This window comes from Alexandromys fortis, unplaced genomic scaffold (assembly GCF_014885135.2).
Source record: "Alexandromys fortis isolate MF-2015 unplaced genomic scaffold, M_Fortis_MF-2015_v1.1 scaffold_39, whole genome shotgun sequence".
Lineage (NCBI taxonomy): Eukaryota > Metazoa > Chordata > Mammalia > Rodentia > Cricetidae > Alexandromys > Alexandromys fortis.
The window spans coordinates 189,338-195,170 of record NW_026067918.1 but is presented as its reverse complement, the minus strand read 5'-3'; positions in this window follow the sequence as shown (position 1 = coordinate 195,170).

The window sequence follows — 5,833 nt, the reverse complement described above, 5'->3', positions numbered from 1 at the left end:
TTAGTGCTATGAACTTTCCTCTTAGCACTGCTTTCATCGTGTCCCATAGGTTTGAGTATGTTGTCTCTTTATTTTCATTAAATTCAAGGAAGACTTTAATTTCTTTCTTAATTTCTTCCTTGACCCAGGTGTGGTTCAGTAGTTGACTGTTCAGTTTCCATGAGTTCTCTGATTACTTTTTGTTCGAAGTCGATTTTGTCAGAAATTAGAATAGTGACACCTGCTTGCTTTCTGGTCCCATTTAATTAGAGTGTCACCCAGGCATTTATCTTTCAGCTTTTTCTTCTTGATTTCCTTGAGCTGTTTCATTGTGTCTTCTTTAACCTCTTTGAATTCTATGATGATGTTTATTATTGGTTTTTTAAATTCTGTGTCCTAGAGTTCATCCAGGTAATTTTCATTAGTAAGCATTTCTACTGGGTAAATTTTGGAGAGAAGATATTGCCTTGATCCTTTAGACTATTTGTATTTGGGGGATGGGATCTGGGCATGTGGATTTCCTTGGACAGTTCTGAGTTTAATATGGACAGAGAAGACTAGGCAAGAAAAGAAGATATGGGGATGGACTGGGTCTACAGGCTGGAGAGGTTTGGGATGGAATGAAGTCAGATAGGCTGAGGGGACTGGGCTGGTGTGATGTGGGAGTCCCCTCCCCTCTATGTGCTGTGATTACCACTAATGAATAAAGAAACTCCCTTGGCCTGTTGATAGGGCAGAACTTAGGTAGGCAGGAAAAGTTAGGTTGTATACTGGGAGGAAAAAAGATGGAGTCAGAGAGATGCCCTGGAATGTCCAGAGACAGACACTGGGAATTTTACCCATTAGCCAATAAGAAGTTAGAGCTAATGTGCAAGCAGTGTTTTAATTAATAGAGTTTCTGTGTGGTTATTTCAGTTCTGGGTGGCCAGGATAAACAAGCAGTCCCCCCTCCATGCAACACTGGTGTATATATTACCCATTCCAAGTGTGCTGTGTCTTGTTGTGATCTGTCTTATTGGAAGGGTTGGGTATGACATGGGAGAGCCTTGTGGTTTGGAGGATAGATGTGGAGGATCCTGGCCCAAACTTATAGTTCCTTTGCAGTGAGGGCAGGGAAGGGCTGTCTAGATTATTATAGTGGTTGTAGGACCCAGGGGAAATCTAGTGATCTGGGTAAAAGAAATGAAGAATATGCCAGGGGTGGTTATACAGGCTAGACCCTGGAGGAAGTCCTGGGACGAGTGGGTATCTAGCCGCTAAAGCATTCCAGAAATCTGTGTGTGGCTGCATGTGCAACAGGTCCTGGTAGGAACTGAGAGTTTGGATGAGATCAAAGAGAAAATGATTGGACTAGGACCAGGCACAGGCTTTCAAATTTTTTAGTTTGCTTTTTATTTCTATCTTGGCCAGTTTTTTATTAGTCAGTGAGTTGTTGAGTTTCCACGAGTTTGTATACTTCCTACTGTGGGTTTGTAAACTTCCTACTGGGCTATGCCATTTATATAGTTGTTGATAACCAGCTTTAATCCATAGTGATCAGAAAGGACGCTGGGTATTATTTCAGTTAATATGTGTGTGTGTGTGTGTGTGTGTGTGTGTGTGTGTGTGTGTTGAGACTTTGTGTCAAGTGTCTTCGTCAAAGTTCTGTTTCTATGAAGAGACACCATGACCATGGCAACTCTTATAAGGAAAACATTTAGTTGGGGCTTGCTCACATTTCAGAGGTTGAATCTTTTATTAGCATGGCAGTAAGCATGGAGGCAGCGGAGAGTTCTACATTTTGATAGGCAGTGGGAAGAAGGAGAGAGAGAGAGAAAGAGAGAGAGAGAGAGAGAGAGAGAGAGAGACAGAGACAGAGACAGAGAGGAAGAGAGAGAGAAAGGAAGGGAGAGGAGAGAGAGAGAGAGGAAGGGAGGGAGGGGAGAGAGAGAAAAGGAGGGAGGGGGAGAGAGAGAGACTGATTCTGTCTTGAACATTAGAAACCACAAAGCCTACCCCCAGTGACACATTTCCTTCAACAAGACAGCACCTCCTAATAGTACCCCTCCTGGGCAACCAAGCATTCAAATATATGAGTTTATGGGGGGCATTCCTATTCAAACCAGCACATTAAATATGTAGACAATTTTGGAGAAAGTTCCATGTGCAAGTATGCATACTAGTCAGAGGCACTGTCTATGGAAGCCAGGCTAGAGCTGACAAATTGTGAGCAAATGATGATCAGGAGGTTGGGAGTACATACCAGGCTAGAGCCTGGAGGAGAATGTGGAAAATCTGAGAATGAAGTGGAGTAGAGGAGGCAGTGCCTAAAGTTATTCATTTTCATTTCAGAACCGGTGTTTTGTTTCCTGCCCTAAAGGATAATTCAAAACAATTTAATGAATACATTTGCATAGCCATACATAAGCTAATAACAAGGTATGTCATTGAGTCCCCACCTAAAAGTTTCAGGTGTCCTAGACCCATAGCTTACTTCTTCAACCAAAATATCTAATATGTGTATATTAAAGATGCTTATAAACTAAAGGTAGATAAGCCCTGTTGGGGATATAAATATCTTCTGGTAAGGGGTAGAGCACACATGAGAAAAGCCTACCACATACAAATGTGGGAAAGGCCAGTGCTATGTAAATGTCTTGCAATGGAGACATGGTGCTGAGGATCCAGGGTTTTCGTATTCAACTTGTTCAAGTTCTCTAGCCAACTTCCTAGAGATTGTCTTTCTCTTTCTCAATAAACTCTTTCAATCACTATCTATATGTCCTTTGCTTTTTGTTTTGGGACATACGGACCTAGAAATCCCAGCAAGTGCACTCTAGACTGTGATCCACATCTATGGCACTGCTGGGTTGGGTTCTGCTGCAACTCTTCCCATAGACAGCTCTGAAGTTCAAGTGTGTGGGAGAGGGGAGAGTGTTGTATGTGGATTTCTACTGACCTGGCTCCCCACTGCTCCTGTCTGAGGTGTGTGTGTCTGTATATATGCATGAATACATGTTGGAGGGAGTGAAGAGAGACGCTTTTTCATCCCAGCCGCCCAGCTAGCTTAGACCCGAAATAACTACACAGAAACTGTACTAATTAAAACACTGCTTGGCTTATTAGCTCTAGCTTCTTATTGGCTAACTCTTACATCTTAATTTAACCGATTTCTATTAACCTGTGTATCACCACGTGGCAGTGGCTTACAGGCAAAGATCTGGCATGTCTGACTCTTGCAGTTCCATGGTGTCTCCCTGACTCCACCCTTCTTTCTCCCAGCATTCAGTCCAGTCCTCCCCACCTGCCTAAGTTCTGCCCTATCAACAGGCCACTGCAGTTTCTTTATTCATTAATGGTAATCACAGCACCCAGAGGGGACTTCCACTTCAAGTACATGTGCATACTTGTGTGTGTTTGTGCATATGCGCATATGTGTGTGTGAGAGAAAGAGAGAGCGGGTAGTGGAGAGAGAGTGCATTGTGTGGTTGTGTGTGTGTATGTGTGTACATGTGTATGCTTTTATAGTGTTCTCCTTTATTGCTATCCACACATTTCCTAAAGGTAGTGTCAATACCTGAAGTCTGGAAACTCAAGCTAGCAAGCCCCAGTGACTTTCTTATCTTCCTATCCCTAGGAGCTAAGGATTTTAGAATTTTGTGGGATACCTGGTTTGTTAGGTGGATGTTGGGTTCCAAAATTGTCTTCCTGATTGTGTGGCAAGTGCTTTCTTCTTGATTTCCAACAAAGATATTACCAGGCTTGATAAGTGCGTTTACAGTGATTGTCTCTTGCAATAATAGAAGTTGTATATTATCCTGATTGTTTTCTTTCATTGAGTAACATGGATGAGGTTTCTGATATACCTTCTTACCCCAGTGAATATCTGGTCTGTCTTTCTTTCTTTCTTTCTTTCTTTCTTTCTTTCTTTCTTTCTTTCTTTCTTTCTTTCTTTCTTTCTTTCTTTGTCTGATAGTCTAGGGTGGCATTGAAGTGGTGGCAATCCCCCTGCCTTAACTTTCTAGAGAAGGCTTTTGAAGTCTTTTTTTTTTTTCGCTTCCACTTGTGTGAGTTAGGAGATAATATTTTGTCACATAAGAGTCTTGCTTCCATTTGATAATGCACACCAGTTGGTAGAGGTTGTGATTTATAAAGTGAGCATGGCCAGGGACATATTCTGTGGGGCTTAGAGCACTAGGACACTGTGAACCTGTTCAGAAGGTGTATCAGTGTCCAGATGGCAACAGTAGGGTGCTAACCATGTTTGAAAGCCTGGGTGAATCTGCCCTTGAGGCTTTCCAGGCCATGATATTATTTTCAGGTTTTAATTATTTGTCTAATTTTTAAAACAAAACATAAAAAGTATAATAAAACAAAACCCATTACATTGAAGTTGGACAAGGCAAACCAACAGAAGAAAAAAAAAGCCCCAAGAGAAGGCACAAGAGTCAGAGACCTATTTGTTCTCACACTCAACAATCCCATAAAAACACTAAACTACACTAAAGTAGAAGCTATAAAATATGAACACAGGACCTGGTGTAGACCCATGGAGGCCTTGTGCTTACTGCTTCACTCTCTGTGAGTTCCTATCCTCGCTCAGCTGATTCAGAGGGTTTGTTCTCCTGCTGTCCTCCATCTGGCTCCCATACTCCTTCTGCAGCCTCTTCTGTGGAGTTCCCTGAATGCTAAGGGGAGGGATTTGATGGAGACATCTTATTTAGAGTTGTGTGTTCCAAGGTCTCCTCTCTCTCTCTCTCTCTGCCCATAGATTTTTAAAAGTCATTTTAGCACAATTTCTGTTAGTTTGTGACCTTCATACTTGTATAGTTTGAAGGCTAATTTAGAAGTATAATTTAGACAAAATTATGTGTAGATTTAGTGAGTCTTAACTAATAAATGCACCCTATATTACAGTTTCCTCAATCAAATACAAATTATTTCCATCAAGATATTTAGTAGCTGGCTCCATTTTGGGCATGCATTCATCATTTTAGTTCCACCATAAATTTTTTCCTGTAGTCTTTCATGACTAGCTTCTTTTACTCTATAGGCTTTTGAGATCTGTTATATGTTTAAAATTTTTTGGTTATTTATATGTGTGTAAATTTCCTTCAGCTTGTCTAATTTTACATTCTTAGATATATACATATATGCTTTTCCTCACACTTGGGAATTTGGGGCTGTTGATATTTCAAGTATTCCTCTCTATTTTTCTCTTTCCTCTCATTCATGGATCCTTATTATAGGTAGGTTGGCCGTGGGTATGCATAGCCATGATGGTTAATTTCAATTGTTAACTTGATAAAATAGAGGATTAGCTTAGAGAAAGGTTCCTGGGCACTCCTGTGGGGTATTACCTTGATTACATTACTTGATGTGGGAAGACTTGCAGCTTGTGAATAGCCCCATTCCCTCAGATAAGTTCCCAAAGTGTAAAAAAAGGGACTTAGCATAAGCATTCATGAAGTTCTTCCTTCTGACTGTAGACTCAGTGTGACCAACTGCTTTCAACTCCTGCTGCCTTGATCACTATCACGATACACTGTACCCTGGAACTGCAAACAAAATTAATCTTTCGCCCTTAAGTAGCACTTGTTGTGGTATTTTATCACAGCAACAGAAAAATAATACAATAGGTATAACTGATAGTGTCTTATGGGATTTTATTGTTCTCAACTACTGTGAGAGTTGTCATGACCATGGCAACTCTTATAAAAGAAAAATGTTTAATTGGGACAGCTTAAATTTTCAGAGGTATAGTACATTATCATCATAGTATTACATGGTGACATGCTGGCAGACTTGGAGCTGGAGAGGGAGCCGAGACTCCTACATCTTGATCCATAGATCAACATAAGACATACATAAGACA